Raw genomic sequence first — 12,030 nt, 5'->3', positions numbered from 1 at the left:
AAAATGCATTAACGGACCTTTAACAAAAAAGTCATGTTCTATGAAATTTTTGATATTCGTTACTACAATTCATTATATTGTCTCGATCCAGGAACGAATGATCCAAAAAACAAATTAATTAATTTGTCGACTTCGTGTCGGGACGCATTGTTATATGTACTATATTGTCTTCCTTTTGTTACATGTTTATTGGAAACTACAAACTGGATATGAGACCGGAATACATTGAAGTAATACGAATTGTCTGTCGACACCTGAAATTACACTGCAATCGCAGATACAAGGTAAGGCACCGCTCCATTACATCAGCAATCTTGCCCTAGCGCTTTGTATTATCGTTGCTTGCTTGGTAGATCTGTCACAATTTTCCCTTTCCGTAGCACTGAATTTAACCTATACCGCGGTTTCCAAACTTATTTTCATTACTCATACAATGCAGCAATACAGTTTTATCAGTTCACAATATGGCCGACTTTATTTCTGTGCGAAGTAATACGGCGTGCAGCCATTATTGTTCAAAATTCCACCATTACTTTCGACAATTAATTTTCTTGTCCAGACATTGTCGCACAGCAAGATTAATTTTTACATTTATTCTGATTACACGTATCAGTTTAAATTTTTATTGTGTCATACATTACGTGTGGCATGATATTGACCAGAAAACAATTAGTAAAGATGGGGAACCAGAGACTGCAAACACAGACGCAATCCGACTCTGACACGCCATTAAACAATGAAAGTGTCGTTACGGTTGACTCGAATACTAACGAGCGACATATTATTGACCATTCTGCTGACGTAAATTCAGAAAATAGACCGTCCACCAGTAAAATGCCTAAATCTAGTTCCAAACCCATTTTGGTGTCACACGTCATGTCTAACGACGTGGCGGGGGCGAAACAGTTGTACATCACTAGTATTGCCAGTATGTTCGATGCTATTATGAAACAAACGACACAACATAAACAGGACATTGACGCACGTATCGACCAACAGATGACGTGTATACGCGCCGCTTTGAAAACAGCTCATGACGAAATGAAAACACGACATGATGAAATTAAATCAGATTTAGCTGCACTTAAAACATCAAACGACACTGTGTAGCCGCGTTGAGAAGATAGATATTGGACTGACTGGACTAGTTTCCTACCTCAACGTGAAATTTTCAGAGCTTTCATTACAACAAGAAAACACAAATAAAGTTGTGAAAGAGATCCAAACACAAGTGAACAACCTCAGTAAAACATGCGAGTCTGTCTGTAGTTACATTAAATCTTATCCGGTAGTGCATGATGATATAAAAACGGGTTTTGCCGATGTCGAAAACAAGGTTGATACAATTGACAAACAGATTTCTGATAAACTAAGACTATGTGCTGACAACCATTTCTCGTGCATCAATAAAGAATTTCGCAGTTGGATAGAGCAAGAAGACAAATATTTTGACGAGTGCTTACAAGAAAAATTGCTTGCTGTTGTACTCACCTCGACTTGACACACTGCGTTGCACTCGTGATATTTATCAACAACATTTTCCTTGTCATTCGTCAGTTGAACCGTACAGTAATCATTCTGAAACTAAACGTTACTATAATGCCGAGGAAGAGGAGGGCCTCATAAAACTCACACAATTTCAGCTATTTATACTTGAAAAAAGAATCGTACGTCCCGTCATCTTTCTTAAAGCCTTCTCAAATGCATTTCCTCGTACGTGGAGCGACCGTAGGAGGATATCTTATGTTGTCGGTTATATCTAAGGCGACGCATCTGTTTGGGCATATAATGAAGCCGACAGATGTGTCACGTACGAACAATTTGAGAGAGAGTTTCTATCTCTGTACAGGAACGACTTCGTAGGCAGATTGTAAATCTTGAACCATTCAAACCTAAGAACCGAAATTTGCGCCGGTATTTTGAGAAATATTTCAGTATGGGACATTTCCTTGACGATCCGGTTCCAAAGCGCGACATCCTCCGCGCATTGAAGGCAAGACTGCCGTTTAATATCAAAGAAAAACTTCTGCACATCCCAGACAACGACGCAGAGTTTTTCTCACAGTGCTCGATTCTGTTGATATGCTTTAGTTTACGAGGACCAGCGTTCCGTGCGGCAAAGCAATTGCTACAATGTTTACACCAGCGCCATGCAAAATACGCAGTGTAGCCAACACAATTCCGTCGCGCCGGCTGCTTTCGGACACGCAAGTCAACAGAATCAACCGCTTCAAATGGCAAATGTATATACACAACAGAGATAGCATGCTTAACACAGCAGAAACACTTGTTATTTTACTGGCGGCAATCCAAATAAGAGACGGCGCGACAACAACAACTACTACTGCAACGGTCGTAATAATTATCAGGATGGTAACAAAAATTTTAAGAGAAAAAAAAAACTATCAATCCCCACCAAACCAGCAACAGAGTTGTAGTGACAACAACTACGCTGCTCAGTATCAAAACACTGCGACACCACTGCAGCAAAACAATAACGCAGGCCAGTGGCAATTGCCGCCGCCGCAATTGCAAACTCAGAACTGGAACGCATCTACGAACCCGCAGGTGAGTTAAAACTTGAAAACTCAACGACCGCCACACTTTGGAGACTGGAATAAACATTACCTTAATGTAAATATTGTCGGAGTAACTAGTGATACTCCACCTCCGTCTGTGCCTGCACCCACTACAAATGTGATGACGTCAAACTAAAAACAGTCACTACTGTGCCCAGGTCGTGGCTATGGAAGATTTGGGTGGCAACTTCAATTTACATTTATTATTTGACACACCTACTTTGCAACGGCACAATGATCGTGTACCTGATTATTGTATACAGCAACCATTATTATTAATAAGTTATAATCATGACGAAAACTTGTCTGATGAACTGTGACAAGAGAACACATAATGTCGTTCATTGACCAATGAAATTGTTTTCACCTCAACTGCTGGTGTTGTGGGTGGTATTCTCACTACTATTATTCTGGACATAGGAGCGGCTTTTAGCGTCTTGTCCTATGATCTTTACAAGAAAATGTGTTAGTCTGAACCCATACCACAACATCCTGTCCAGAACAGTAAAATTTTAACTGCCGTAGGCAATAAGTGTTCTAGGGTTAAGAAACAGGTATTTGTGACAGTGAAGGTAGGTAATGGAATCGTACAATGGCCATTCCTCTTCGTCCAAAACCTGATCACTAATTGTATTTTAGGTTTAGATATATTGTACGAGAAGGACAGCACTAATTGACTCCTCCCGACGTAAATGTATACTTAGAAATAAGGGCAGTGAAATTTCAATTGACCTGCATACCGGGGTTCTGAAGCACAATACATATTGTACAGGGTACAAGATTCAGTTAATACAGGATACTGATGATGTTGACACACAGACACACGCACCTGATGCCGAGTTTGAGGACTTGAAAATTTTAATTAGGAATAAGTTATCAGAAACCACATCTGTCACACATGATAAACGTAATGAACTTAATGATGTTTTGTCCAAGTATATACAATTATTTAGCGAACGAACAAATGTGATCAACACATATGTGTATAAAATAGAAGTTAAGCGTCACCAGATTTTCTTCCACAAAACCTGTAATGTGCCACTACCCCAACGACCTGCTGTGTGGCACGAGTTGAAACAAATGTTAGAATCGAACCGTGCACGTCACCTTGCTACACCCCTTTACTTGCTATAAAGAAACCCAACTGGAATATCAGAGTTGTTTTTGCTGCTCGTGCAATCAATGAGATTATTTTACCTGTTCGCACGAAACCTGAGAATTTAGAGGAGCAACTCCAGAAATTTTTAGATTGTAAGTATTTTTCTGCGATAGATCTGACCAATTCGTTCAACCAAGTTGCAATCACGCCAGATTTTAGAAAGTATACTGCATTTATATTCGGAGGGCGAACCTATCAATTTTGTGTCCTTACCTTCGGTCTGAACGTCAGTTCAGGTGTGTTTATCACCGCATTGTATGTTGCAGTTGGTGATGAATTGGTTGAATCAGTTACTCACTACACTGATGACCTGCTCATAGCTAGTAAGACTTGGTATGAACACAATGATACTTTGCAAAAGAGTCCGCATAAAGTCGCACAAGCTGGAGTTACAGCTAATCTCGAAAAGTCAAAATTAGCTTGCCGTGAAATTAAGTATGTTGGACATATCAATGCTCGGGGTATACGACCTGACCCAGGTAAGTTGGACCCAATCAGGAATTTTCCTAGTCCACGGACTAGAAAGCAATTGAAATCTTTCCTTGGACTTTGTTCTTTCTTTCGACGATTTTTGCTTCACCAACTTTTAAACAGCAAACATCTATGGAACCTACTCAAAAATAATCGGATATTGATATGGTCTAACCATTTTCAGAAAGAGTTTGATAGTATAAAGCATGCTTTGGTTAACGCAAACATTTTGGATCACCCTGATTTTAGCTTAGATTTTTGTATGACATGTGACGCCTCATCCTATAGCTTAGGCTGATGTATGAGATTGCAGTCTTTCTCGGTGTATTCCACTGATGAATTCTTCTCGCGTTATCAGCCGAGTGGTGGCGTCGTCTTGTCGTAACGTTTCAATGAGTTTCTTACCCTTCATCTTCTTGCGCCAGAAGATTATGGTTACGAAAGTCACTGAAACGTTGCGACAAGACGACGCCACCACTCGGCTGATAACCCGAGCAGAATTCATCAGCTTAGGCTGATGTTTGTTTCAAGTTGTAAAGAATGGAGAACAAGAGCATGTGAAAATTATTAGTTTTGTGATCGGCACACTTAGTGAATGTGAATGCACTTACTCTACCACAGAACTTGAACACTCTCTATAGCGTGGTTTAAGAAAGTCTATTATTATTTGTATGGTAAGCACACAAAAATTTATACTGACCACCAAGCTCTTACATTTCTGCTAACTTGTAAGCAGGTACAACCCAGGTTATGACACTAGGCTTTATCTTTGCAAATTTTCCTTTTAAATTGTATATATTAAGGGTAAAGACAACAGCATTGCCAACGCTTTGTCTCGTTTACCTCTAGGCATAAATGAGAGTAACTCTGGCCTGGAGAATGTGAATGATTGCCAAATACTTCTTGTGCAGGATAAGCTGTATCACAAGTACTGTATCAACTTATGTAGAAATATGGCAACGATGCAGAAATATGATCCTCACTGGAATAAGGTAAGAGTTTTACTCACAAATCAACTTGACTATCCTCTGTTCAACCGATATCTGATTCATAAAGATTTGATTGCCGTCATCCTGAAGCCGCTACTTGGTGTGTTTGTATTCTTATGGATTCTGAACACAACATAATTTGGCACACACATTTTTTCGGGTCATTATAGTACCAAGAAGTGCCTAGCAAAGCTTAGTACCTACTGTTACTTTAGCAATATGAGACGTAAGATCCACAGTATACTCAAAACATGTGCGATTTGTCAAAAATCTAAACCACTGAACTTGTCTACGAAGACTGATTTGCATTCTATTCTACCCAGTAAAACTATAGGAATTGTAAGTTCTGACATAAATGGTCCACATCCCACAAGCAGTGGTGGTGTGAAATATATTCTTACATTTTATGATTTATTCTCCAAGCATGTTAAAGTGTATGCTATAAGATCTGCTGCTGCCACTGCCATCATTCGTCGTTTCTCATGTGGCTACATTCTTCACGTGGGGAAACCAAAAGCTATTTTATCCGACAATGTTGCATACTATAATGGGTACAATTGGCGTAAATTTCTCAAAGAACTATTAAAAGTATTTTTATCTCAAGGTACAGTCCCCAGTGCAATCCCACTGACCGTGTGTTCCGTGAGATTAACAGATTTATGAGAACCTAAGTTTCTAGCAAATTCACCAATTACGTAACATGTTTGTCTTTATTTGAAGAGGTACACAACTACTTCAATGTTTATGAAACACCGTACACTCCTACTGAGCTCATGTTCGATCGCAAAGAAGACAACGATTGGACAACCCCGTTACCAAAACTTTCTTTTCAGCAAACGACACACAACGAAAAGGTAAGGGAAGTCACCGCGACGGTGACTGCGGGAGCCAAAATTAGGAACAAAAGTTATGCGTGCACTGTCAAGAGGAAGCAGGAATTTAAAGTTGGAAAGTTAGTGCTTTTGCGTACTCAACATAAGTCGTGTGCTCTTCAGCGGCGCAACGCGAAGTGACGTCTGTTGTACGACGGTCCTTATGTTATTGTCAGCGTTCCGCATCCTGGTGCATATCTGCTGCAGCATCCTAAAACAAACAAAATTATTGGACTATATACTCACCGTGATCTTAGAGTATACCATGCTCAACAGTAAACACATTCATGGATCATGCTTAAGTTACGCACAACTATGAAATACACGTCCCTCGCAATACTTCTACAAAGAAGCTACGTAGTATAAGAGTTTTATTTCAGCTGTTCTTGTCAGCAACAGAAGGACAAAGAAGATATTCGTCTTCGCCGAATACTTACAGCAGTCACTTAAAATTTTAAAGCAAATTTTATATTAACTTTTGTAAAGGTGCGAAGAAGATATATTTTCAGGCTACGAGATTGACTCTCAATGCACCGCCAGTCTTCGACTGTTAACGACTGATTGACGTGAATACTTCTACAGCCTTACACTATCACCTTGAAACTGATTAGATGCGCATGTCACCATTGAACGCACACTTACGAGTAGCTAAGGCTATGCTTGCACTGCACACTTACACTCGTGTCCCGAGTATTTTTTTGTGTTTAGTGTCATTTCACTGCTTTCGTTATTTGCTTATTTGTAGTTGCGCCCTTGGTCTTATTGCTGGTGTGGGATGTCGTGTCTAATCCTCCTCTGTTTCAGGTGACATCATTTGCAAAAGCAAAACGTAGATTTAAACTGATTGTAAATACTGAAAATATTATAAAATTACGTCAAGCTATATGAAAAATATTTCTATGTGACCAATGATACTAGTGTGAAGACAAGAGAAATATGTTTCTATGTTTATGTAAAGCCAATATGTAATATGTTTGTATTTACTTGTACCTATGTAAAAACCTGTATGTAACATTTTCTGTATTTAGGTAAAGCTAAATGATATATGCTCACTTGTATATGTTATCTGTACTTCTTACATGTGCCCACATGGGAAATGTTGTGAGACTTGCATAACCTGAAACTATTTGTGGACGTTTACTATACGTCGCTGAACTTGTAACTACGAGGAAACTGGTGAGCATAATTGAAAAAGACTATTCATGATATACAGGGTGAGTCACCTAACGTTACCGCTGGATATATTTCGTAAACCACATCAAATACTGACGAACCGATTCCACAGACCGAACGTGTGGAGAGGGGCTAGTGTAATTGTTTAATACACACCATACAAAAATGCACGGAAGTATGTTTTTTAACACAAACCTACGTTTTTTTTAAATGGAACCCAGTTAGTTTTGTTAGCACATCTGAACATATAAACAAATACGTAATCAGTGCCGTTTGTTGCAGTGTAAAACGTTAATTACATCCGGAGATATTGTAACCTAAAGTTGACGCTTGAGTACCACTCCTCCGCTGTTCGATCGTGTGTATCGGAGAGCACCGAATTACGTAGGGATCCAAAGGGAACGGTGATGGACCTTAGGTACAGAAGAGACTGGAACAGCACATTACGTCCACATGCTAACACCTTTTTATTGGTCTTTTTCACTGACGCACATGTACATTACCATGAGGGGTGAGGTACACGTACACGTGGTTTCCGTTTTCAATTACGGAGTGGAATAGAGTGTGTCCCGACATATCAGGCCAATAGATGCTCAATGTGGTGGCCATCATGTACCGTGTGTACCGTGATGTGCCTACAACCCCAAAGGATATGAAATAACGTATTGTGGCAGCCTGCGGCGACATTACACCAGATGTACTGCGGCGTGTACGACATTAATTACACCAGAGATTGCAATTGTGTGCAGGAAATGATGGCCGCCACATTGAACATCTATTGGCCTGACATGTCGGGACACACTCTATTCCACTCCGTAATTGAAAACGGAAACCACGTGTGTACGTGTACTTCACTCCTCATGGTAATGTACATGTGCGTCAGTGAAAAAGACCAATAAAAAGGTGTTAGCATGTGGACGTAATGTGCTGTTCCAGTCTCTTCTGTACCTAAGGTCCATCACCGCCCCCTTTGGATCCCTACGTAATTCGGTGCTCTCCGATACACACGATCGAACAGCGGAGGAGTGGTACTCAAGCGTCAACTTTAGGTTACAATATCTCCAGATGTAATTAACATTTTACAATGCAACAAACGGCACTGATTACGTATTTGTTTTTATGTTCAGATGTGCTAACAAAACTAACGGCGTTCCATTTAAAAAAAACGTAGGTTTATGTTAAAAAACACAGTTACGTGCATTTTTTATGGTTTGTATTAACCAATTACACTAGCCCCTCTCCACACGTTCGGTCTGTGGAATCGATTCGTCAGTATTTGATGTGGTTTACGAAATATATCCAGCGGTAATGTTAGGTGACTCACCCTGTATTGATATGTATATAGACGTGATGAACTATTTACGTTTGAAATTTGTTTACAAACTGTTAATGTAAAGTCGTGTTACGAATTGTTTGCGTAAAGACTTGTTAACGGACATTTGTTCTACGTCACAACTACTTGTATACTTAGGTTAGAGAACTCCCTCCTTAGGCCCGACAAGACGCCTCCTGAGACGCGGCAAGGTAGGAGTAGGCAAAATGCAATAGGGAATAACAATATTAATGTGCTAATACTAAACTGCAGGAGCGTCTATAGAAAGGTCCCAGAACTGCTCTCATTAATAAACGGTCACAATGCCCATATATAACTAGGGACAGAAAGTTGGCTGAAACCAGACGTAAACAGTAATCAAATCCTAAACTCAGATTGGAATGTATACCGCAGAGACAGGCTGGACAGTGAAGGGGGAGGCGTGTTTATAGCGATAAGAAGTGCAATAGTATCGAAGGAAATTGACGGAGATCCGAAATGTGAAATAATTTGGGTGAAGGTCACGGTTAAAGCAGGCTCAGACATGGTAATTGGATCTCTCTATAGGCCCCCTGGCTCAGCACCTGTTGTGGCTGAGCACCTGAAGGATAATTTGGAAAATATTTCGAGTATATTTCCCCACCATGTTATAGTTCTGGGTGGAGATTTTAATTTGCCGGATATAGACTGGGAGACTCAAACGTTCATAACGGGTGGCAGGGACAAAGGATCCAGTGAAATTATTTTAAGTGCTTTATCTGAAAACTACGTTGAGCAGTTAAACAGAGAACCGACTCGTGGCGATAACATATTAGACCTTCTGGTGACAAACAGACCAGAATTATTTGAAACAGTTAACGCAGAACAGGGAATCAGCGATCATAAAGCGGTTACTGCATCGATGATTTCAGCCATAAATAGAAATATTAAGAAAGGTAGGAAGATTTTTCTGTTTAGCAAAAGTGACAAAAAGCAGATTGCAGAGTACCTGACGGCTCAACACAAAAGTTTTGTCTCAAGTACAGATAGTGTTGAGGATCAGTGGACAAAGTTCAAAACCATCGTACAATATGCGTTAGATGAGTATGTGCCAAGCAAGATCGTAAGAGATGGAAAGGATCCACCGTGGTACAACAACCGAGTTAGAAAACTGCTGCGGAAGCAAAGTGAACTTCACAGCAAACATAAACATAGCCAAAGCCATGCAGACAAACAAAAATTACGCGAAGTGAAATGTAGTGTGAGGAGGGCTATGAGAGAGAGAGAGGCGTTCAATGAATTCGAAAGTAAAGTTCTATGTACTGACTTGGCAGAAAATCCTAAGAAATTTTGGTCTTATGTCAAAGCGGTAGGTGGATCAAAACAAAATGTCCAGACACTCTGTGACCAAAATGGTGCTGAAACAGAGGATGACAGACTAAAGGCCGAAATATTAAATGTCTTTTTCCAAAGCTGTTTCACGGAGGAAGACTGCACTGTAGTTCCCTCTCTAGATTGTCGCACGGATGACAAAATGGTAGATATCGAAATAGACGACAGAGGGATAGAGAAACAATTAAAATCGCTCAAAAGAGGAAAGGCCGCTGGACCTGATGGGATACCAGTTCGATTTTACACAGAGTACGCGAAGGAACTTGCCCCCCTTCTTGCAGCGGTGTACCGTAGGTCTCTAGAAGAGCGTAGCGTTCCAAAGGATTGGAAAAGGGCACAGGTCATCCCCGTTTTCAAGAAGGGACGTCGAACAGATGTGCAGAACTATAGAACTATATCTCTAACGTCGAACAGTTGTAGAATTTTGGAACACGTATTATGTTCGAGTATAATGACTTTTCTGGAGACTAGAAATCTGCTCTGTGGGAATCAGCATGGGTTTCGAAAAAGACAATCGTGTGAAACCCAGCTCGCGCTATTCGTCCAAGAGACTCAGAGGGCCATAGACACGGGTTCACAGGTAGATGCCGTGTTTCTTGATTTCCGCAAGGCGTTCGGTACAGTTCCTCACAGTCGTTTAATGAACAATGTAAGAGCATACGGACTATCAGACTAATTGTGTGATTGGATTGAAGAGTTCCTAGATAACAGAACACAGCATGTCATTCTCAATGGAGAGAAGTCTTCCGAAGTAAGAGTCATTTCAGGTGTGCCGCAGGGGAGTGTCATAGGACCGTTGCTATTCACAATATATATAAATGACCTTGTGGATGACATCGGAAGTTCACTGAGGCATTTTGCAGATGATGCTGTGGTGTATCGAGAGGTTGTAACAATGGAAAATTGTACTGAAATTCAGGAGGATCTGCAGCGAATTGACGCATGGTGCAGGGAATGGTAATTGAATCTCAATGTAGACAAGTGTAATGTGCTGCGAATACATAGAAAGATATATCCCTTATCATTTAGCTACAAAATAGCAGGTCAGCAACTGGAAGCAGTTAATTCCATAAATTATCTGGGAGTACGCATTAGGAGTGATTTAAAATGAAATGATCATATAAAGCAGATCGTTGGTAAAGCAGATGCCAGACTGAGATTCATTGGAAGAATCCTAAGGAAATGCAATCCGAAAACAAGGGAAGTAGGTTACAGTACGCTTGTTCACCCACTGTTTGAATACTGCTCAGCAGTGTGGGATCCGTACCAGATAGGGTTGATAAAAGAGATAGAGAAGATACAACGGATAGCAGCGCGCTTCGTCACAGTATCATTTAGTAATCGCGAAAGCGTTACGGAGATGATAGATAAACTCCAGTGGAAGACTCTGCAGGAGAGACGCTCAGTAGCTCGGTACGGGCTTTTGTTGAAGTTTCGAGAACATACCTTCACCGAGGAGTCAAGCAGTTTATTGCTCCCTCCTACGTATATCTCGCGAAGAGACCATGAGGATAAAATCAGAGAGATTAGAGCCACACAGAAGCATACCGACAATCCTTCTTTCCACGAATTATACGAGACTGGAACAGAAGGGAGAACCGATAAAGGTACTCAAGGTACCCTCCGCCACACACCATCAGGTGGCTTGCGGAGTATGGATGTAGATGTAGAATATTTGTATACTGCCTGACAAACTGAGTACGTGAAAAATCTGTCATAGTGAAGTGCTCCGACACTTTTGAGTGTATCGCAAATTGACATTTATTGAGCTGCATCTCTGTATTTCAGCTAGTCGGAATAACAAGAACTGGTTCCCTACAGCACCTACGGTCGCTTTGTTCCAAAACGATGAAGACTACTCGACTGGTGGAGGAATTCTCGACGGGTCCTCAGGAAGCAAAATGCTCTCGGAAATGACGGACACTCTTATCTGGTCTAAACGAGGATCGACGACAGCATCGTGCCGTCCGAATTCCTGCTTCCATGCCTTCACAAACTTCAGCTGTGCAATGGAAATCCACAGTCTTCTATCTGGCGATGTACGACCGTACGACCTACGGCAAAAAACAGTGAAATCAGTCCAAATAAACAGTGTAACCAGTGA

General features: G+C 40.7%; 1 long non-coding RNA gene across 1 annotated transcript in view; it reads right to left on the bottom strand.

Moving 5' to 3' along the window:
• Positions 1-12,030, bottom strand: part of LOC124775769 — a 56,027-nt gene that overhangs the window by 32,588 nt on the left and 11,409 nt on the right. Inside the window, exon 2 of the long non-coding RNA XR_007015601.1 lies at positions 6,169-6,281. This is a non-coding gene — a long non-coding RNA (uncharacterized LOC124775769). The remainder of the gene's footprint in view (positions 1-6,168; positions 6,282-12,030) is intronic.

Source organism: Schistocerca piceifrons, chromosome 1 (assembly GCF_021461385.2).
Source record: "Schistocerca piceifrons isolate TAMUIC-IGC-003096 chromosome 1, iqSchPice1.1, whole genome shotgun sequence".
In the NCBI taxonomy this organism is placed as follows: domain Eukaryota; kingdom Metazoa; phylum Arthropoda; class Insecta; order Orthoptera; family Acrididae; genus Schistocerca; species Schistocerca piceifrons.
This window is presented reverse-complemented; position numbering and strand designations above follow the sequence as displayed.